The sequence below is a fragment of the Erpetoichthys calabaricus genome, chromosome 12, assembly GCF_900747795.2.
Source record: "Erpetoichthys calabaricus chromosome 12, fErpCal1.3, whole genome shotgun sequence".
In the NCBI taxonomy this organism is placed as follows: domain Eukaryota; kingdom Metazoa; phylum Chordata; class Cladistia; order Polypteriformes; family Polypteridae; genus Erpetoichthys; species Erpetoichthys calabaricus.
Window position 1 is genome coordinate 103,528,343 of NC_041405.2, and position 23,370 is coordinate 103,551,712.

Below are 23,370 nucleotides of genomic sequence, written 5' to 3' on the forward strand. Positions count from 1 at the left end.
GTTATCTTACTCTTTTGTGTTTTAAAAACCAGTTCTAATTGTTTCACATCCTGTATTTTTGAACCCAATAAAATATGAAAACAGAAAACAACTGTTATATGGTTCCATTGTTCCATCCTTCTCTTCTTACTTAGTCTTTTTACTCTTTTTACTTACTTATTTAGCAAGGCCAAATGTGATTGTCAAATGAAAATACACATCTGGGGACAACATGTTAAAAAGTGTATAGTAAACAATGGTGAAATCCTGTGCTGCCAAGGCTGGACATGTGCTCTTTAAGTAAGGGTTGGATTTTATACAATTGATCGCGTAATCACGATATACTCTAAGATGTTTGTGGAGGGAAGTGCCTCCCCTTCCCAGCCTTCTTTTAGTATTTCCAAAATGCCCCGGGGTTGGCGTCCATAAAGGAGTTCAAAAGGGGAAAACCCCGTAGAAGCTTGTGGTACCTCCTGGTAAGCGAAAAGTACCAGGGGTACTGATTACCTTGCGGAGCATCTGTTTAAGCGTCTGGTTAAACCTTTCTACCAGCCCGTTCGTCTGTGGGTGATACACGGATGTTTTCAGATGCTTAATACGGAGTAATCTGGCAACCTCCCTGAACGTATCCGAAGTAAATGGCGTACCTTGGTCCGTAAGGACTTGTTAAGGTATGCCCACTCGGGAAAAAAGGCCTACTATTTCCCGTGCAATGTTCTTACTATTAGCATCCTGCAACGGGGTCGCTTCCGGGTATCGAGTTGCATAATCCACCATGACCAGTATATACTTATGGCCTCGTGCGGAGGGTTCTAGGGGTCCTACGAGATCGATGCCGATCCTCTCAAAGGGAACATCTGTAAGGGGAATCGGGACGAGAGGAGCATGGTCCCTCCGGGGTATCTGGCGTAGCTGACAGGCTGGGCAGGACTGACAGAAACGCCAGACCTCCTCATTGATCCTGGGCCAGTAAAATCGGAGCTTTACTCTCTCCAACGTTTTTTCAGCCCCGAGATGGGCGCCTAGGAGGTGGGCATGAGCTAATTCGCAAACCTGCCGCCAGTAGGTTTGCGGAACTAACAACAACTTCCATACCTCACCTTCGTGCTCCGCAACTCAATGCAGCAGGTCATTATCCAGAACAAAGTAGGGTCCCGGTGGTGTGGAATCTAGCAACGAAATTTCGTCTGCGGACACAATGACATTCCGGGCAAACTTCAGGGAATCATCGTTCCACTGTTCTCTTTTAAATGACACCGGTGTAGAGCGAAACTGATAATCTATGCCAGCGAACGGATCAGGCGTCCGGTCCGGGGTAGAGCTCGTCTGCCCCAGAACCCCACCTGGTGGCACTTCCGGGTCGAGGTTCGTCACCAAAGAGGGCTCCCCCGGCCCGTCTACGGCATCACTAGTTGTCGATGAGCACGGTGTGGGAGCAGCTGGGAGGGCCCCTTGACCCTCCATAATCAGACCCAACTGAGGTATAGGGGTGGTGACAGCTCTACCGTGTTTATTGTCCGACCAGTCTTGTCCCAATATAACCGGATAGGCAGGGTCAGGCAGCACCGCCACGAGCAGTTGTTTAGGACTCCCCTTCCAGGTTATAAAACATTTTGCGGACCTGTAGGACCTGGTCTCCCCATGCACACATGTTACGCTCGTTCGCTGAGCGAGCCACTGTCACGGTAGTACATAACGGGGAGTAACAATGGAGATGTTACTCCCGGAGTCAAATAACGCCACCACCGAGTATCCATTTAACAACACCACCCCCTTATTCGTGACCGCCAAAGGGTTCAACAGCGCACAGTACCTTTCTCCCCTTGTGAGGCTGCAGTCCATCGGCTCCACGTTGAGGGGACAGGTGGGAAGGATAAGCCCCACCTCACCACACTTGAAACAGCGCGGCGGGGCGGGCACCCGGTCTCTCTCCTTTGCCGCAGCCTCCGCAACGCAGCGGGTGGGTTCAGGGGTGGCAACACGTACCTGTCAGACCCTGTGGGCTGGCTTCTCAGATCTCCAGAGTTGGTTCACTGCCAGTTGTCTCTCCAAGACCTCCAGAAGACCGTTCATATCTTTGAAGGGGTGTCTCTGGACCTGCTGGGCAAGGTAGTCCAGCATCGCGTGAACCAACCCCTCACAGGCCACCTGCTCAACTACCTGGCGGGCCTGATGGATATCTGGCCTTAGCCAGCACCCGAGTTTGCCCCAGTACTCAAATGCTTGGGCTCGAGTGGGGAGATCGGGGCTGAATCTCCACTGCCGCCATACCCTCACCTGCTGGCCAGAGGTGACGCCGTAGCACTTGAAAAGCTTGGCCTTCAGGAGGTCATATTGAGCAGTTTCCTCCTTGGGAAGGTCATGATAGGTGCGCTGCGCAGGGCCCTTGAGGTACAAAGCCAAGATGGTTGCACACTCCGCCCGTGGTATTGGTTGTGAGTCGCCATCCTCTCGAATATGCTCAGGTACGACTCGAGGTCGTTGGTCTCCGAGAGGGGAATGATCGGAGGTGGTGGAGGCCACCAGCCGTCTTTTTGCTTCAGTGGGCTCTGTCTTGGTGGCGGCCTGGTCAACCTTGACCGCCTGGAGCTTGTTCGCCAAGGTTTGGAGGACTGTATTGAGGTCCTGCCCTTTGGACATTTCGGGCACTATCCTGCTGACTACGCCAGTTGTAATAAATACACTGAGTCGTGTAAAGTTTTGGGGATTGTGGTCCCGTATACTGTAACAAAAATTCTTAGGTCAGCAGTTCAAAAAACTCAAAGACAGAGAAGGAAGGGTAGACGGACATTATATGGGGACGGACCAGAAATTAAACGGTGGGATGCTGGGAAAATTGTGGTGCTGGATGGGTAGCTGATGTCATCACAGGGGGATCAGAGGAAATAAAGGAACCTGGAAGTGCTGCGGCTCTTTGGATTGTCCGGGTGGTATTACGCCGGCGGAGCCTCATTCTTTCTGATGGAATAAAGAGAGGTTAGTACACTGCCGTTGTCCCCTGGCACGACTTGTTGCGGTGCATGCTGGGTCCTTAAACTGCTCCCCATGCGTACGTGCGTGACTATATATATATATATATATATATGTTCATTGTGCGACACTTGGCATGTACTGTAGAAAAAAATTGTGTACCATTCTGTTTCATTGTGGCTTATTTCCATCGCATAATTTGCTTTCTTCTTTTTTGTTTTTTATTAGCTCAGCATTTTTCTCATCATACATACACACAACAACATGCAAAAAGTACATGATGCTTGAAATTTATTAATGACTAGCTTTCCCCTGTGGCTCCGCCCACAGGGGATGAAACAGGACAGTGAGGAGGGCCCTACCCAACACCCTACTACTGATGTCATGCTTCCCCCACCTCTCGGCCCACAGCCTTTCTCTCAGATTAGTAAATTACTCCTGCAAGTGAAATATGATTTTTTGCGTGATGATAGAAGTCACAAAATCAACCGGAATGTTCAAGCAAATTAATGAAAAAAAAAGATCTAAATCCATTAAGTAATTCTCTCGTGAAAAGCAGACAGAGATACAGACAGTGTTGGATTTTTCAACACTACAAGGCTTTGCTATGATAAAAGATGTAATTAGTTAATTTCAGATATACTGTAATATGTACACAGTACTATAAAATTCTTATTTGCATGTTGAACTACATGTCCTATCTCATCACAGTCCTTGTCTGGTGGTCAGATAGCCTGAATCTCACTGCATAGGTTAAGCAAATTATAATGTCAGAAAATGTAGTAGTAGGAGTTGAGTGTCCCCTCACATTCAGTTTTGCTCAATAAAGAAAAGATAAAAAAGATGTTGTTATGGGATGAAAAGCAAGGAATGTTGCTCTCTATGGTATGGCAACACCATTCACCCTTTTTGGAGCCATAAGTTTCTCAAAAAAGAATCAGGGCAACAGTGACTTTTGGAAATGCAACATGGCTAATTAAAGATTATGAAGAGGCAAAAAGCATACGCTTAGACAAACACTGTAATCTATTGAGGCAACGACTTTGTTATCCAAAGTGTTTGAGTGACAGGTTTTGATGAAACCCCACTTATGCCAGGGCTCATATTTAAATGTTGAGTGCACTGATGAAGGCTTCCTCCCATCAGCCCCAGTGTACTCCTTCTGCCTGATTAAAACTGTAGTCCCTGCGTCGGCACTGGTGTTCTGTCAGCTAAACTTTTGAGCAAAAACTGGGAGATGTGCCTAGAAAAAATTATAATGTGAGACAAAACTGAAGCCGACTATTAGAGACAATAATGGTGGTTGAGAGTACAACAGGGTAAAAACCAAAAATACACATGAGACGAGATAAACTTCAGAGATTTGGTATCCACAGATCCTGTAAGATCCTAACCTTCCTTTTATCCTGTTGCGTTGGTTATTCATGGATCCCGTTCTCAGAGGCCATGCCCCTAACAACACTGGATGCGGACCTAACAAAGGAAATAAACACTGGCCACCTTTGAGGACCCAAAATCATACCAAATCATGACACAAGGTTGCAGATGAAATGAAAATATAGGGAAAAGGGGTTTTCATACGCAGTATACTACACACCTTTTTTTCACTGTTCATGAAATGGCAAAGTTTTTTGATTAATTTTACAAAGGAAAATTCTAAGTTTCATTGCAATTTAAATTTCACTCGAATTGCTGGCTCATCCCTGATAATAGGTTAAAAGCATTCAGGGCTTGGACACAGATTACTCCCTGGTTCCACATTCTATGCCCTAAACACACAAATGATACCAGACACTGCAGAAAGTGACCATGGTGCACTATTCAGAGGTGTAGTTCAGCCTTTTACCATTTCCACCTGATATGTTGCCTCATACAGACAGCAATTGATACAAAAAAGGCAGAAGACTGATTATAATCAGCTTACCATGATATGCTATAAAGCAGAAGAGTTTGTCAGTCACCATTAGTTATTGTGGTGGCACAGTGGTAACACTGCTGCCTCACAACAAGGAGACCTGGGTTCAAGTTCCAGGTTGGAGTTTGCATGTTCTCCAAGTGTGGGTTAGGTTTCCTCTGGGTGCTCTTGTTTTTTTTTCCCCCACAGTTCAAAGACATGCAGTTTAGGTGGATTGGCGATGGCAAATTGACCCTGATGTGTGTGTGTGCTCACCATATAATGGGTCTGTGCCCAGTGCTTACTGGGATAGGCTTCAGCTTCCCTTGCTCTAGAAAAGAGGGTTTAGAAAATGTGCAGGTGGGTAGTTTAATAATATGTTCCTATATTTCATCCACCTGTATGTTGTATAGCCAGGGTCTCCACTTTTTAAATTATAGGTGTCAACAGATCTTTGAAACACAGGTTGTGCGGAGCTCATTTTAATATTTAGTGTTTCAAAGTGACAAGAACTCGAAGTACTTCAGCATCATCATACCCTGCTTCATTTGACCTTCCCAGTAAATGCTTTTCTCACTTAACCTCAATGTAAAAAGTCTAAAAGAAGCCAATGTCTAATAAAATATTTACATACAGCACCAGCAGTTCTTTCCTAAAAGGAAATAAATACAACACTGTGTGACATGCAGGTCGCTTTTCTCTGTTTTTTTTTTTCTCCTAACAGCCTCCACCCCACAGTATTGGCTGAAAGCATGTGCTCCACTGACGAAACATTAAAACAGTTCATTTAGAGAAGCCGAGCGATAGCCAGCGAGACGACGCAGAAAAGAGCCACAGCAATTCACAAATCAGTCTTGGGAGCTGCAATTGAGCCATAAAGTCTGACACACGGTAAGGTTTCACAAACGCCTTGACTTGTTTTTGTATTTTTTTAAATTATTTTTTATTACTAGCACTTTTGGCTTACACACGCGTAGGGGGCTTAAATTCCTTTACTATAAAGTCATGCCTGCCTCTCGAGAGTTTGTAACAGATTTCTATTTCTTATTGTACTGCAGATGTAAAACACGGCAGGATTGTGTAAAAATTGGATCTGGATGTACAAAGTTTAAAAAACAGAAAATAAATGGAACCATTTCTGCTTGTATATCGGGTTCAGATAGTTTTATACCACCCAGTACTGATAGTAACCTCCTCAAAGGTCTCAAAGATTTTGTCTCCAGCTTCTCACTTTGGTCTCCTCTATCAATCTCCTAATTTTCTTATAAACAGTCAGAAAAAAAAAAAAGTTCTGCTCTTTAAAAAGGAACAAAACGAGTTTGTTCAGCTTAAGGCTGACAACATAAAAATCTTTACTTCCTGAATAAGAACAGCAGAAAAAAAAGCCGCTTATGGAACTTATTAAAGCAGAAGTAAGCTAAGTGTTGCATACAATAAACGAATTTCTTTGCTAAAAGAGAGAATCTAGAAATTAGGCATCATGCTGTGATGGTAGCCCCTGGACAGTGTCTTCAGGACAGGATGTGATGTTGGCTTGGTGAGCAATGTATGAACTAGTAGAAGACCTGCAGGTGTCTTCTGACCCTTCGTGTAATAATTCAGCTGGCACAGATATCTCACACTGTAGGTTATTCACTCATGTCATGTGATGAGTATAGGGGAAAGCTACTCAATAATCAATAAGCAGCTCCATTAATTTGTCCAGATTAGAAGAAGCTGTCCATTTATGATCATCCATTATGTCGCTGCTTTCTCCATTCCAGTTGCACGTGGATATGACCTACCCAGGAATCTCCTGATGCATCTTTGGATGGACACAAATACATCACATGTACATACAGGGGTAGTTTATGATCATAGTGTTAGTCAAATCCTGGAGTTGTCAGGCATCAGTGTTATAAAATATGTGTTAATCCGTCAGTTTATTCTTGAATAATTTGCACTTGCTGTTATTCTTATGGGCGGCACGGTGGCGCAGTGGGTAGCGCTGCTGCCTCGCAGCTGGGAGACCTGGGGACCTGGGTTCACTTCCCAGGTCCTCCCTGCGTGGAGTTTGCATGTTCTCCCCGTGTCTGCGTGGGTTTCCTCCGGGCACTCTGGTTTCCTCCCACAGTCCAAAGACATGCAAGTTAGGTGGATTGGCGATTCTAAATTGGCCCTAATGTGTGCTTGGTGTGTGGGTGTGTTTGTGTGTGTCCTGCAGTGGGTTGGCACCCTGCCCAGGATTGGTTCCTGCCTTGTGCCCTGTGTTGGCTGGGATTGGCTCCAGCAGACCCCCGTGACCCTGTGTTCGGATTCAGCGGGTTGGGAAATGGATGGATGGATGTTATTCTTATGAAGTTATGAAAGAGGGGTAGGGAAGACTATTCATACTTAAAGTAATGAGCAATGATTGAATTGAGTCAGGAACTGAAAATGTGAAATCGTCATCGAGCTACACCTTTACATTCATTACAGTAAATCTGAAACAATTAAGTAACTATAGGGCAGGTAATTTTGCTAAATTTGAAAAGATACTCCATCTGGACCTACTGGTTTGCTGGCACAAAGTCTCCTCAGCTCTCTGCTTACCTGGGCTGCTGTAATTTTGGGTGGGGGGAAACTCTCTCCTATGCTGGTATCAGCAGAAGGATGGGTGGAGGGTACAGTACTCCGAGGTGATAGTGGGTTAGGGTGGCCAAACCTGTTAAAGAAGTTGTTCATCTGGTTTGCTCTCTCCACGTCTCTCTCGATGGTGGCACCTCGCTTTGAGCTGCAGCCAGTGATGATCTTCATCCTATCCCACACTTCTTTCATGCTGTTATTCTGCAACTTCTGCTCCAGCTTTCTCCTGTACTGCTCCTTCGCCGCCCTGAGCTGGACTTAGAGTTCCTTCTGCACACGCTTGAGCTCATGCTGATCACCAATAAATAACAGTACAGTACTTAAAAGCAAACAGCCCTATTGATTTGTTTGCTCCTTTGAAGAGGAAGATATGTTTGCATTCTTTTAATTGTGAGACTGAACTGTCATCTCTGTCTTGTCATGGAGCACAGTTTAAACTTTTGAAAAAGAGACAAATGTTTGTTTGCAGTGTTTGAATAATGTTCCTGTCTCTCTACAACCTCCTGTGTTTCTGCGCAAATCTGTGACCCAAGCATGACAATATAAAAATAACCATATAAACATATGGTTTCTACTTCGCGGATTTTCTTATTTCGCGGGTGGCTGTGGAACGCAACCCCTGCAATGGAGGAGGGATTACAATGGTCTTTGCGTTACATTTAAAATTTATTCTTTTCAGCACTGGAAATAATAGGCAAGGGCCCAATTTCCCCTTTAAGTCAATAAGTGGAACACTTGGGTGAATTTTGCGGAGTAGAGCCATGCACAAAACCTGCATGCTTAGAATTGCAGTCTGTAGAATGAAAGTGCAGTGTGGGAGGGCAGTCGTCTTGTCATTATACAAGAACAAAAGCACAAAATGGTTGGGTAGGCAACATTTCCTCTCAAAACCTCCCACCACAATGTCACCCACCTGGAAGATACAGCTCATTTTTTTATTTCTATATACAAATAAAGTTTCTATAAAAAGCACTCTTGGTGACCACTTAAATGTTATAAAAAGAGAACTATGGCAGGTATATCATCTGTTTTAGAGGAAAAAGAAGAAAAGTTGGCTTTAATCAAAATATTTATTGGAAGAAAGGGCCACACTTGTACTAATTGAATGACATGTTATATACGTTAAAACGATCAAGTAGATGCATTTAATGGACACAATGGGTTAAAATTTAACTGTATTCCTGTTACAAAGAACATTTACTTTATTGTTTCACTTTTAAAAAGAACATTTTTCTAAAATCCTTTCAATGACAGGTAAAGCACAAATATTTATACTAAAATGTGTGTGTTAAGTTAATTGGTAGCTCTAAACTGACCCCCATAAGAGTGAGTAAAGGTGCATCCTAAACTGGATTAAGGAGATTTAATAATGAAAATACAGTATGTATAGTGTGGGTGATGTGAAGCACCATTTGATCCATTCCTTAACCCTAATAACTTTAAATTGCTAACATATAGAAAAATAAAGGATTAGTGTGAAAGAAAAGGGAAACATAAGGAAGGGAATCCAGAGATGGAGTGAAAATAGAGTACAAATACCCTAATGGTTTTTTGGGCCTTCATACAAGTCCCAGGGCGACTGGTCTATACCGTGATGGCGTTAAGCACTTCTTCTTTACTGGCCATGCTACTCTTTTCATTTCTTCTGCCTCCTGAGCCCATGCATTGCTTACCTCTCACCTTCACTGGCTGGAGGGTGATTTCTGAGGTGATTTTAAGCAATTCCTTTGTCCCCGCAATAATCTTTTTATGAGTTCTGCTTCCCTGAACCCATCCAGCCTGCTTTCACAGATACTTCTTTTGCCCAAGATTACAAAGTTATTCTTTGTAAGGCTTTGAAGGGTTTTGTTCCTACCATGACACAACCCCTATTGTCTGCATGAGATGAGGGAGGTTTGTGGCGTTACACATTTTAAATAAAGAAAATTGGGAGTCCCGGAGTGTGCAGACTCAAGATGGGTGCAGATGCACGTGAGAATGTGCATGTGCCGTTCCATTCTGCGGTTTTCCCATCTAATTATTCTATTTTTGATTGTTGTCTGTGGGCTTTTGTGGGTTGCAAATTTTTGGGCTACTTTTTTTTTAAAGCAATGTGGCATTTTGGGCTATTTTTTAACATCCTCCATTGCATTTTTTACCATATCCTCTGCTGTTTGCACTTGTATATGTTCTTTGATGTGTGTGTGTTTACTTTGCAATGGACTGGCACCCTGTCCAGGGTTTATTCCTGCCTTGCACAGTATGCTGGCTGGGATAGGCTCCAGAAGACCCATGAGACCCTGTTCAGGACCAAGTGGGTTAGAGAATCACTGACTGACCAATGTAAAATCCCCCCACCGTTTTGTGTGATGGTATATACCAATTCTATCAATCTGAAATATCGACAGTTCCGTGTTCAAGCTGATGAGGGCAGTGGAGCCAACCCGGCCAGTCACACTGTGATGCTGTCTAAAGACAGTGAGCTAGAGAGAAGAGGAAGGCCAGGTCAGAAGCAGCATTGCACTCACTCTCTGTTATTGGAGAGTAGGTCAGTTAAGTGATTTTACCACAGTAACTCACTGCTATGGACTGAGCACGTGGCATTGTGGTTTCCAGCCTAACCAGCAGTGTCTTGCGTATTGCTCTGCTAATAAAGATGTATAGCCTTTAGTTTGCAGAATAAGAGACATTGTGCCTCATCTGAAACTGAACTGCACATTTCAAACAGCAAACTGTCACTCTGAATAGTTATAACAAGGTTTAGAAATAAATTCCCAATGTTTTTCATTTTTTGATAATAAATCTAATAGATCTCTACAATGAAGCGAAAAAAAAAAAATAATGAATGGATGTTTGTTTAGCAATTCTTCCTATTTAAGGTCATAGAATCCACATTAACTGAAGGAAAATGCCACAGAAATTGAAAAGACTCCAAGGCCATCTACCAATAATGAACTTTTCCATTAGATAATTATTTTTTTCTCATAGAGAACAGCCTTACATAGCGCTTTTAATGTCAAGTGCCATCCCATCATTTTCTTTCTACCATGCTGCATTGTAAACCATGAAGAGAGTAAACCATGAAGAGGTTTACTCTCTTCATCAGAGCCACACAGTATGTCATTGGTTATATTTTAATTTGAACAATGACTATTTCCAATGGAACGTCTTAGCCACAAAGCCACACATTCTGCTGTCAACACGCATTAGCTACCACCAAGCTAGATACACACTCACACCTGACATTACCATAGGCAGCACTTACATTATACAACAAACTGTACAAAATGAAGTACAAAGTAGAGCGCTAAAATACACACGTATGATAAACCATTCCACTGACTCCCATTAATAATTTTTGTGGGACACACGACTAAGGCCAGACAAGTGAGAAGCTGTCGGCTGGAAGCAAGAGTTAGCCACTAGTTAGTTAAAAACACGTTAGGCTACAAATCGACATGTTCTGTGCCCCACAGTAGGATACAATAGGTCATGCAATAGGAGACTTCACCTTTTTAGGTTTACAGTGAAATGCAGCCTCCACTTTTTCACATCTGTATGCTGACAGCACACCATTTACATTATTGTTTTCTTAGTTTTGTTTTATTTATCAAGCCAGTATTATAATTTTCAGACAACTCAATCCTAATGCTGGAAATGAGAAAGTTAGATGATAAAAAATTGCTGTGATGTTTGCAGTACATCTATCTTGATGTGGGGTTTGGTGGTTCTGCCCAGGACTTTTTAAATCTCCAGTGTCTAAGTTAAAGGATAAGCTTTATGCTGTCCTGTCTCAAATGACTATAAATGGCATTCATTCTTCCATAACATTTTTTAAAGATTACTATTCCTAAAATTCCTATTAGCCAAAGCTTGACGGCACTGAACACAGGCAGAAACTAGCCTCGTTTCTGTTGATGCCAATATCCACACTCAGTCACAGCATCATCAGAGCAGCTGGGTGCAGGTTGAATTATCATTATTATTATTATTTTATTGATTTTAATTTTAATTAGAAGCAGATAACATTCCATAAAATTAAGTCAAACTTAACAAAGTAAAATTCAACCCCCACCCAAGAGAAAGAGAGGAGAGCCAGCATCCAGAGTTACTCTACAAAAGAAAACAAGAAAGGAAGAGTATGCTTTCCCTGAAATGGAAGTTTATTCTAAAATATTATTGATTATATCCAATGTTTTAAAAAACGTTTTGAACAGATCCTCTAAGTGAGAATTTGGTTTGTTTTTTAAGTAGTATATAACATCAGTTACCCATTGACTTAAAAATGGTGGGGTGGGATTCTTCCAGTTGAAAAAGAGAAGTTTACATGCTAGTAGTGTAGTAAAGGCAATTACAGTTGGTTTGTCCTTCTCCACTTTAAGCCCATCTGGGAGTCCAACAAACACAGCTGTTAGTGGATTAGAAGTGACTGTAACACTGAGGCTGTCTGATAGGCATTTAAAGATTTTTGTCCAAAATGATGTTAATTTGGTGCAGGCCCAAAACATGTGGCCTTATGAGAGTGGAGCTTGATTGCAACGTTCACAGGTTGGATCTTGCCCTGGAAACATTTTGGACAATTTTAGCCGAAATAAATGTGCTCAATTAAAGATTTTAAGTTGATTGATCGAGTGCTATGCACATATGGTACTCAAGTGAATTCTGTGCATGGCTGCCTTTCACTTCTTTTCTGAAATATTAAGTGACAGATCCTTTCCCCAATGTACTTTGTGGTCTTCAAAAGAAAGGGACTTTGAAATATTTTTATAATTGTAGAGATGCTATCTGAGTGTTCAAGACTGATCAATATTTCTTCTGGAATAGAACAAGATGGGAGGTGAGGAAAATTTGGAATGTTCTGCAAAGTTTCCAGTTTGAAAGTAGTGGATGAAATGTGTTGGGGGAGGTTGAATCTGAAACGCAATTGTTTGTAGGATGCAAAGACATTATCTATGTACAAGTCTCTAAGTGTTTTAATCCCCGACATTTTCCAAACATTAAATAGTGTATAAGTTTGAGAGGGTGGAAAAAGGTAGTTGTTATGTAGAGGTTCAACAGATAAAAGCTTCTCTGTTTTAAAGTGCTTTCTATATTGGTTCCATATTCTGAGAGAATTAAGGGCAATTGGGTTATAAGTGTATTCACAGTAATTTGTATTAACTGGGGCACAGAGCAGGGAATATGAAGAAGTACTGCAAGATTTTATTTCTATTGCAGACCTGGCTTGTGTAAATTCATCGATTTGTGTCGATGTCCAGGTCTTTATAGTTTGTATATTTGCCATCCAGTAATAGAATCAAAATTTAGGTAGTGCCATGCCACCTTCTGCTTTAGGTTGTTGTAGAGTTGCCCTTTGCATGTGTGGATGTTTCAGATTCCAAATAAATGAAATTATGATTGAGTCTAATGTCTTAAAAAATGATTTGCTAATGTATATGGAGATGCTTTGAAATAGGAAGAGAAGCTTGGGAAGGATGGTCATCTTAACAATGCTGATTCTCCCTACTAATGTAAGATGGAGGGTAGTCCATCTAGTCACATCTAGTTTAAGTTTTTCCATGCAGACAACAAGCTTTTCTTGAAAAAGAGCTTTATATTTGCTTGTGACATTTACCCCTAGATATTTAAACTGATCTGCTAAAATAAGTATCCAGTCTGACATTGTGAGCTAGGGAATTCACTGGAAAGAGCACACTTTTATTCAAATCGATTTTGAGTCCAGATAACAATCTGCTAATGTTTGTATGACTACATGCACAGAATGTTGTGGGTCAGATATAATCAGTACCATATCATCTGCATGTAGTGATAATTTCTTTTAAAGTGTATATCTTCTTTGAGAGCCCTCTTTATCTCTGATGCATTTCAAAAGTAGACAGCCGGTGGTTCAATGGAAATTGCAAAGGGCAAAGGTGATAAGGGGCATCCTTGTCAAGTACCACATTTTAGTTTGAAGTAGTCTGAAATGTTGTTAACACAAACTGAGGCTTCTGGACTAGTGTAAAGTAGTTTGATCCATGCACATATGTTTGGGCTGATGCCAAATTTGTGCAGTGTGCTGAATAGGTAGTCCCATCCAACCATATCAAATGCTTTTTTTCTGCATCTAAAGAAAATGAGATCTCTGAGGTGTTAGACTTAATATGTGAATATATTATATTAAACAAACATTGAAAGTTAGAAGTTAAGTGTTTGCCTTTAATAAATCCGGTTTGTTCTTGTGATATTACAGAAGGAAGTACTTTCTCAATCCTGGCTAGAATTTTGGAAAGTATCTTAACTGCATTATTCAGAATAGAGATTGGTCTGTATGCAATATGTCCTTATTTTTCTTAGGAAGGATGGCAATTAATGCTTGGCGAAAAGTTTGAGTTAGAATTTTATTGTGTTTAGCGTCTATAAACATTTTTATACTGAAGCGAACTTATTTGAAAATTGTTTAATAAAATTCAACTATGTAGCCATCAGGACCAGCTGCTTTCCAACTCTGAAGTGAGTTTATAACATCTAGTAATTCTGAAAGTGTCAGAGGTGTATCCAGTTCCACAGCACTGAGAGTATCTAGCTGTAGCATCTGTAATAAAACAAGAAAGTCGTTAGATCATGTCTCATCTTCTTTGAACTGAGTAGAATATAATATCTTCTAGTACTCTCTGAATGTGCAGGTTATATTTTTATGGTAAATAATTTTTTCATCATCTGTGTTGTTAATTGCTATTATTGCATTATGGACTTCATGCTTGTGGATTTGTTGGACTAAGATATTATTGCCCTTCTCTCTGTATTCATAATAATGATGTCTCAATTTAAAGATAAGCGTTTCTTTAGTAGTCAAGAGTTTAAATTGTTATTGCAAAACCTGTCTTTTCCTATAAAGTGCCTAATTTAAAGACTCAGAATATTCAAAGTCCATTTTGGTAATTTCACTGATTAACTCAGATGTCTTCTTGTTTTTCAATTTATTTTTGTGAGTAAGATATGAACTAATCTGTCCTCTTAAAAAAAAAGTTTCCCAGAGTGTACCTGCTGAGATCTCTGAGGATGCATTTTTCTCAGGAAAATAATCTGGTTGCTTGGATATGAATTCTGTACAGTTCTATACAGTACTCATCAGCTAATGACAGGGGATTAAGACGCCAGCTGTGAGATGAGTGTGTAGGACGCAGTAATTTAAGGGTGAAGAACATATAGCAAGGGAAAGGGGTGCCAGATGGATGAAAAACATGGTAAAAATTGTTTTAAAAACATTAGCCCCAAAAAAAAACATTTTTTCCCACAGACAACAATCAAACATTGGCCAATTGGGCAAGAAAACAGCAGACTTGGCAACACCCTCATTAAAAGGCAACATATGAAGGCCTCATCGTTTTGCTTATCAGACTACTATGTTTTAAAGTCCATGCTTTGTTGTAGATCACAACTCAGAATTAAAAAATGAGCAGTTTAATAAGTCACTCCAAATCTTAGGTCTGTGGTCAATTACTGTGCAAAGTAACACAAGTAAAATTACATACCTGAACACTTCATTGTGTTTTCTGGGAATGGGTTCAAGTTAGCTATGTTTCCATTGGACCAAAAAATGTTTTTATCATGATGTACAGCAAATATATTTTCATATGAGCATGCCTTGTTGCTTAAAAAAAACAGTTAAAAAAATTTGATAAATCTTTCATGCACTTTGACCAGAAAAGCATTTACTCTTTCTGAATAAACTGTTATGACATTGTTTGTCTGTAGGGCTGGTTAGGTCCTTGAACCCAGTGCTGCTGAGACAGAATCTTCTCCAGCTGACTGTAAACTAGATTAAGAGGGCTTGAGAAAATGATGTTATGCTGTTATGTTTCTCTGTGTATAAGTAAAGGAGTAACCTATGAACCGCATCTTAAATGGTGACTGGGAGGTAAGCCATAGCTTTACAGCCATGGGTTGTTTTTATAATGCGACGGCAGTGACATAATTACGATGTACTACTTGGTAGCTTTCTTACTATCTTTTACTTTTCATTTACTTTTTAAGTTTTTTTAACTGGGATTCCAATTAAAATGCAAGGACTTGTAAACAAAACCTAATTTTAAATTGCTTACAAATACTTGAAAGGAGTCATTGTATGTAAATCAATGATTAGTTATTTTTTGCCAGACAACTTCTGATTTTTTGTAAAGATCATATCACTCTTTTGATTGCATCTCATCATTTTGTTTTGAGGCAAAACCCCAGGAAAAGTCACACGAATACCTCATCACTACACCACCTCAGGGGTTTGCATGCCATGTATTGCTTCAAAACTCAGAACAGAGTCAATAACAATTACAGCTTTGTAGCTGGTAAAATAAAAAGAAAAAAACAAGTAAGACTAAACTTAATTTTAAAGAATTGGTTTATCACAGGGCATGAAGACACTCAGGTTTTCACTTATATGTATAAGGAATCTACCTTCTTACTCCAGAACACACTCTGTCAGTCTCCTTACACAGCACTCTGCAATAGCTAAATGCTGAACAAAATAATACATGAATAACTAAAAGCAGCATTTTCATCTTCTTTCAGCAAGGTAAAATCATTACTGTTACAACATCCTATTAGACTTTAAGTATTTCACTAATTTGGAGAAATGATTGGCAATACACTTAAATGGAGGTGTAAAGATGAAACAAAAATGTGTTTATACAAGTAAGAATATTGATAATAGAGTGACATCCATATCTATCCATCTATCAACAGTGATATACGATTATTTTTGAAAAAGTATTGAGTATAACCAACCAACTGGAATGCATATGTAAGTTAACATTTAAAATATGCATCATCATTCAGTGTGAAGTGTAAACATGTTAGCATAATCAAATGACAAGCCACGATAATGTCTGATTTAATGCATCTTCTTCTGTTATGTTATCATTTGAAAGACTATGTTGAACCAACTAGCAAGATATCAAAGTGTTTTTTTTTCTCTTTTTTTAATAAATTACTAGTAAACATTTTCAAGACACAACACCTATCTATCTATCTATCTATCTATCTATCTATCTATCTATCTATCTATCTATCTATCTATCTATCTATCTATCTATCTATCTATCTATCTATCTATCTATCTATCTATCTATCTATCTAATACTTAAAAAAAGTCCAGAGAAGAGACACTAGAACTGTTTCCAGACTAAAGGTTATGAGTTGTGAGATATAATTGAAAGAGTTGAATGTTGTCATCATAAACAGAGATTAACAGGAGACATTACAAAACCATTTAAAATTGTAAACAGATTAACTAAGATGAATGCCAGCTGTTACGCTAAAATTATTTTTCAATATTGGTGCAGGAACAAATATTAATTTGTATACAAACATCAAGAAATACTTTTTCACTGAGAAAATTAAATATATTTAGATTCTGAAACACAGCAGTGTACTTAAATACAATGTGTAGAAGATCCTTGATATCCAGAGTTCATATCATTTTAACACAAACAGAATACAAAAGTGACTGAATAACATTCTTAACATCAAAACAAAGTGAGTGCACTGCTCATAGTACATATAAGTTAGGGGTTCAAAGAATAATGCGAAAATCAGCAGTGAGAAGGTTGTGCACAATGAGCAGTCCTTCCACCCATTTACCAAATAGACATAATCCCACTTTATTTTATTTTGTTTTTTTATTTTACTTGAAGAAAATAACATTCTACATGATCAAATCTAACTTATAAAACAAAGAAAATAACATTACAATCAAGTCAAACTTAACAAACCAGATTTCATTCCCCATCTGATACATAATCCCATTTTAGAGTTGCACCAGGCATCAGGTAAATCCTGGATGGAGCACTAGTTGATTATGAATTAAATATAATAAATAAAGTTATAATTAGTTTATCCAAAGTAATACAACATCCATATGAAAATGCACAAGTTAGAGTACAGTATAAATGCATATATTTGTGTGAGTGTGTATGTATGCTGTAAATGAATGCAAACATTTTTGAAAAGAGAATATCCCAGGAAGTTCACTTTTAAGGCATGAAAATGCATTTTAAATAAGAGGGATGAAGACATTAACAATATATACTTAGTACAGAGTATGTAATGTGAAAAAGGATGCTAACCAGTTGTACAAATTAACTATAAAATCCTGTGTAATCAAGAACACATCATATAATTGGTTGTAAAAGTAACAAGTTTTCCTGAAGTATTGTGTCTCGTGCCTGATATGCCCTTGAGGTGTACATGAGTGCAGTGGCTCTGCAGAAACATCAGTCGAGCATCAGTGGATTACAGCTGCAATGTACGTAAAGAGTTAACACAAGAAGTAAAAGTCGTTTGGTAATATATTTTGATAAAAGACATCAGAAGGATACGCTCAGATGAAGTCTATGATATTATGATGAACTGTCTTGATGCACAGTTTTCTGGCAATAAGTAGCTTAAGCATCATAATACAGCAAACACACAAGATATGTTTACTAAACACTTCTATCTGTGGTATGTTCAAAACATTAACATTCAAATACGTTTAATCCCTTCATCTTCATTTTTGCTTTTCATTACTATCCTTAGAGGTGCTCTTAGTTTAAACATTCCAACACCCCAGATACAATAAGAGTCGTATTATGCTGTCAAAATGTAACATTATTTTTCTGAAATTGCTACCTTGAGATAGCCTTTTCTTTTTGATGACATCTACAGTATATCCTTATTACCAACAAGTTTTGTATGTTTTGTATGAAAACCTCCTTTGCTTTTTTGCGACTTGTGCTATTTTCATTGTTCAACAAGTAAAGTGTTTTATATTATAAAACCACAAGCCAAGTACATTAAAGTTTGGTCTGTAAGATAAAAAAACTTTAATGTCCCATCGAACATTTAAGTGATTTACTAATCATCATAAATAATTACAAATAAACTTAAATGATAGAGCAAACATTAAAAAAGCAACTGTGTGTGTGTGTGTGTGTGCAGATAAGAATGTGCAAACGTTAAAGCACCTTGCTTTGTTTTAGCACAAAATTACGAAAGCCTGGGGGGAATTCCCCTCAACTTTGAAATTAAAGTTAAGAGAAATGCTGTCTTTCAGACAAGCAGAATCAGATTTTGGTGAACACCATTATTTTAGGGCAAAGAAGGGTCAAAATGACACTTTTTACTGTTTGCTACCGAAAGCTTGGGGTTTTACCAATGTAGAAGCATTTGCAGCATCAGGGCTGCTGTCTTTACACATTTCTAACTCTAGGTTATAACAAGCATTGAGTTTTATTATATAATGTGGATAAACACTTTTAATGCTTTAAAAAGTAATGACCTCTTCATAGAAGTTTACGTTTAATCTGATTTGTTAAACTATAATGATAATTATACTTGCACCAGTAAAAAGAGCAAACGGACAATAAAACAGTTTGGAGATGAGGACCCCCACTTGTGACTCGATCACTAGCACAATTGTAAATCTGAGTATCAGTGAAGTCAGAACACAATTTCAAAGAACCCTCCACTGAAAGGACTACCGGTTCAGCCCATACAAAATCACACTCAGTCTACTGTTAAAAACTTGCATAATCATATTTTAGAAAGTAATTTATTGTTCATGTTGGCAAGTAAACTGTAGCTACTCCTTGTCCTTACCACTACATCAACTATGTTAGGAGCAAACACCACTAACAAGTGCACGTCTGTGTTTAGATCCAGATAAAAACGTGTACACGTGTGCATGTGAGTGTGTTTGTGTGTGTGTGTTATGTCCAATCATCAGTTTTGCCAAACAGGGTATGTTGCAAATGAAAATTAAAGTAATTTCCATAAAGGCAAGTTGATCTGCTTCATCTACTTGTCATAACTGCAAACGTTGTTTAAATGAAAATGAATACATTCATTTATTTGCATGTAATGAAATATGCTTTTTTCTTATAATGTGCATTATTCTTTGTTCAGAGCCATGCAAAAGGCTTAGCACATGTTCTGATAATCAGCATTTTGCTTTATTATGTTTTGGATTTTGTGAAGGGGTAACCCTTTAGTTTAGGTACTGCAAAAATGCACTAGTTACTCATTCACTCATATGTCACCATGTCATGGTGTTCATGATGCTTATAAAACATCAGTAGATGGGTTATTCCTGTCTGTGCTGTGTGGCATACCGACATGATGGTAAAATGACTTATTAATACAGTATGAGTCTTAGACTAAATATGTAATATCAAAAGAAATGTATCAGACCACTCCAAAGTGAAGTTTTGAAAGGTGATCACATTACACAGATGAGTAAACACTTTACTGATGCTTTGTAAATGTTATGAAGACAAAAAGAAGTTGTCAAGGTCTTATTTCATAATAGTGCATGAGTAACAGATGCATTTTTGCAGTACCTAAACTAAATAGTGTGAGAAGAAGAGACACCAGACGTTGCAATGGTTTGGGGCAGCCACCCGTATATTATGTTCCTGGCTGCAAAAAAGAGTAAGGTTGTTCAAAGCAAGTAATGATTACAAGCCAGATTCCAAAACAGAACTGAAATCCAGAGGTGGGGAGTAATGTTTTATAGGGAGTCTGCAGGACCAGGGCTGGAAGTGATGTTGTCCTCAGGGCTGGGACCGGAAGTGATGTGTCCTGAGCTGAAGCACTGGCTCCTGGCTTGATTTCCCATGAAAGGTCTGCAGGAGACTTAGGAAGAGAGTTAGTGCACCCCACCGCCCCCTGGTTGGATGTATTACTATTAGTCTCTAAGCCCTTCAGCTGCCTCCTACTCGCACGTGTGTGACAAGGGTTACCTTTCTCCCTTTTGATATTCACAGTTCCCCTATAACTTTAATCCACAAATTACATACCAAGTATCTAAACATTTCAAAAGATCCAAAGCCCAGTATGTTTCATTACATCTGTTTCACGTTTATGTTTTGATTGCCCAAATCGGTGAGGAGCCTAATGCACATATTTTGCATAATATTAACAATGTTGTGAAAAGTGCCAGGGAGGAGTACTAGAAGAAAATATTTAAAGGAAACAAAAGAGAGATAAAGAGATTCATTAAGATGATACTGAAGTTTAAAGTGGAGAAGTGAAATATGCAAGCATAGAGTTGAAGGGATCTTTTATCATTATTCTTCCAACAAGCACTCTAAAGCAGTTAGTGTTCTACTTGCTTCAGTGCAAGACAAACCTCAAAAAACAAAAGTGGGAAATAAAGGTTAATGGACAATCTTGTGTCCTTTGGTTCGTTTTAAATGAGGTAATATCTAAAATCTCATTACAGTTATTATTCTTTCCTATCTAATGTTGTGTTTCTTCTTCTTCCTATCATTAAATATTAATTTGACTCATTATGTAGACTGATCCTTCCAAAGCAATCTTTTTAAAATTATTCTTACAAAGAGATTTTGAATGAATTAGTCAATTGTGGATGTTGCAGGAAAGAAGTCTCTTCTGGTAAACAATTATCCAAACAATTATTAAAGGGTACATTTTAAAATTATCTGCATGTGCAGTAAACATATTTCCCTATTCGGAATAAAGCAACCAGAACCTGAAAAACCATCAAACATAAACCTTTAGTAATTGAATAATCCCTAAATTTGCCTAATTAGATAAAAAGAGAAGAATGGTGGCCCATCATGGGCTGCTTCCTGCTTTGTGCCAGTACTGCTGGGATGAGCTTCAAAATTGGATATGCTGGTTCATCAAATGAATGGGACGTGAAATATGAAGAGACGAATAAAGGGAATATACCCAACTCAAATGAATGACAATTATCTACACCAAACGAGCTCCACTTGGCCCGATTCTCTACTAGTTTAGTCTCCCTAACTATCTGGTAAGATGTCTTTCTGTATGTCTGCACCACTACAATTTGATCTTCTTCCCACATCTCACTGAATGACTGGCCTGTAACAATCCCATGAAGACACTTTGTGGGACATCTGCAGAATCATTTCTGACACCAACTTCTTTAAAGTCTTTAAAAAAAAAAAACCTCAGAGTCAAATTTCTGCTAGCAGCCCCTGGACCATTATGTCCCCAACACTCTTAAAAAGTCTGCTTCTTTAATGGCATTTTATGGGTCTTTACTGGGTTGTGTGGTTCTTCATAGAGCTATTGCTTAACCACATCATTCTGGGAAGGGTTTTTAGCATATAAAGCTGTTTTTTTGTGATTTGAAAAACTTCCTAATATGTAGAAAAAATGAAATGTTTAAAGTTTGCTAGGCTACCTAGAAGGACAGAAACAGAGTAAGAAAACCTCGTCTTACCTTGTGTTACATACGTATGCAGCAAGAATCATTTTGAATTCATGACTATTAAGTTTTTCACAAATTCTTTATCGTCTGTTCATGGTTTTTTACTGCATGGAGCCTGTTATAGATCTAAATAAATAAAGGTTCTTTCAGGAACCTTCATGTGGATGGGTCTTTTGGGAAAGAAAAATGGTTCCCCAATGGCATCGCTCTGAAGATCACCTTTTATTTTTAAGAGTGTATGTTGACTCTCAGAGCTGAATGAATAAGCACCTGGGCAGACTGTAGTGGCCATTTTGTTAATTTCCCTCCCTGTCCCCAGTAGTCATTTGCAATCATTTTTTTAAAAAGAAAAAAAAAAGGTTTTGTTCAGAACTGCGCTTTGGAACAAAAATGAAGAAAATAAAAGTAGCATATAAGAATATTGGATGAAGGTGACCCCCACTGTATATATTGTATCTTGTTGATAACGAGTGGGAAGATGCTGACGATCAGGTCATGAGATGAGGCACATTGCAGTGGCTCGACAGCAGAGTGAGGAAACTGGCTGAAAATGTTGGATTTCACAATTCAAACACACTGACTAACTGATGAAGATCAGTGATGCCCTTGATCTGCACTCAGTCTTTGTCTTTTCATTCATAATAACTTTCACCAACAGTGCAGATTCAAAAAAGCAGTTTTTTAACTTACTTTTTACTCTCTTTTTTGTCATTGTCACATACTTAAAGTTATTACATAAAATAACATTTGAACATATATGTGAATGAGCTTGATTACCAATTTAATACAATTACAGTATGACAAAAAAAATGAATCCTCCGCAACTGATTAGTGAGGCATTAAAGGTAACATCCTCTTGAAGACCCCATCCTCTCAAATCTGTAACTGTTCTGTTTCGAGAACTTTCTGGATTCATCGTGTTGTCTATGTTAGATCCTCACAACTGCACTGACTGTGGACTTCATGTCCTGTTCTTCAATGGCCGTCTTTGTTCTACTAAAAACTCTATTGGCTTTTGGGTGAGGGAGACTAATATGGACAGGAAAAAGTGTAGTAACTATGCATGTTTAGTGTCCAGCTACTTGGATGACAATGCAAGCAAAGAAAAATGACACGTTTGACTTGCTCAAATGACGTTCATATGATTTTATTCTCACTGAAGTATAAAAGTGTGTTGTGGAGTTCAAGTAATCACTTAGCAATGTTAGTAAGGTGTGTTATCTTATCATATTGTCTCTTCCGTCTGTTTTTCTTTATTTTTATGACCTCTAAAAGAGATTCCCATATGACCCTGAAATTTTGTACAGCCTGTGTCACTACAATATTCATGACATTTAATTAAAATAACATATACTATTCCATCCATCCATCCATCCATTTTCCAACCCGCTGAATCCGAACACAGGGTCACGGGGGTCTGCTGGAGCCAATCCCAGCCAACACAGGGCACAAGGCAGGAAACAATCCTGGGCAGGGTGCCAACCCACCGCAGGACACACACAAACACACCCACACACCAAGCACACACTAGGGCCAATTTAGAATTGCCAATCCACCTAACCAGCATGTCTTTGGAATGTGGGAGGAAACCGGAGCGCCCGGAGGAAACCCACGCAGACACGGGGAGAACATGCAAACTCCACGCAGGGAGGACCCGGGAATCGAACCCAGGTCCCCAGATCTCCCAACTGCGAGGCAGCAGCGCTACCCACTGCGCCAATAG

At 39.1% G+C, this 23,370-nt stretch overlaps 1 protein-coding gene across 1 annotated transcript in view; it reads left to right on the top strand.

Moving 5' to 3' along the window:
- Positions 1-5,631: 5,631 nt before the first annotated feature.
- The window catches only part of gpr174 (G protein-coupled receptor 174), a 50,746-nt gene continuing 33,007 nt past the window's right edge, over positions 5,632-23,370 (top strand). Inside the window, exon 1 of the mRNA XM_028815943.2 lies at positions 5,632-5,734. The gene's annotated coding sequence lies outside the window, so the exon portion shown is untranslated. The remainder of the gene's footprint in view (positions 5,735-23,370) is intronic.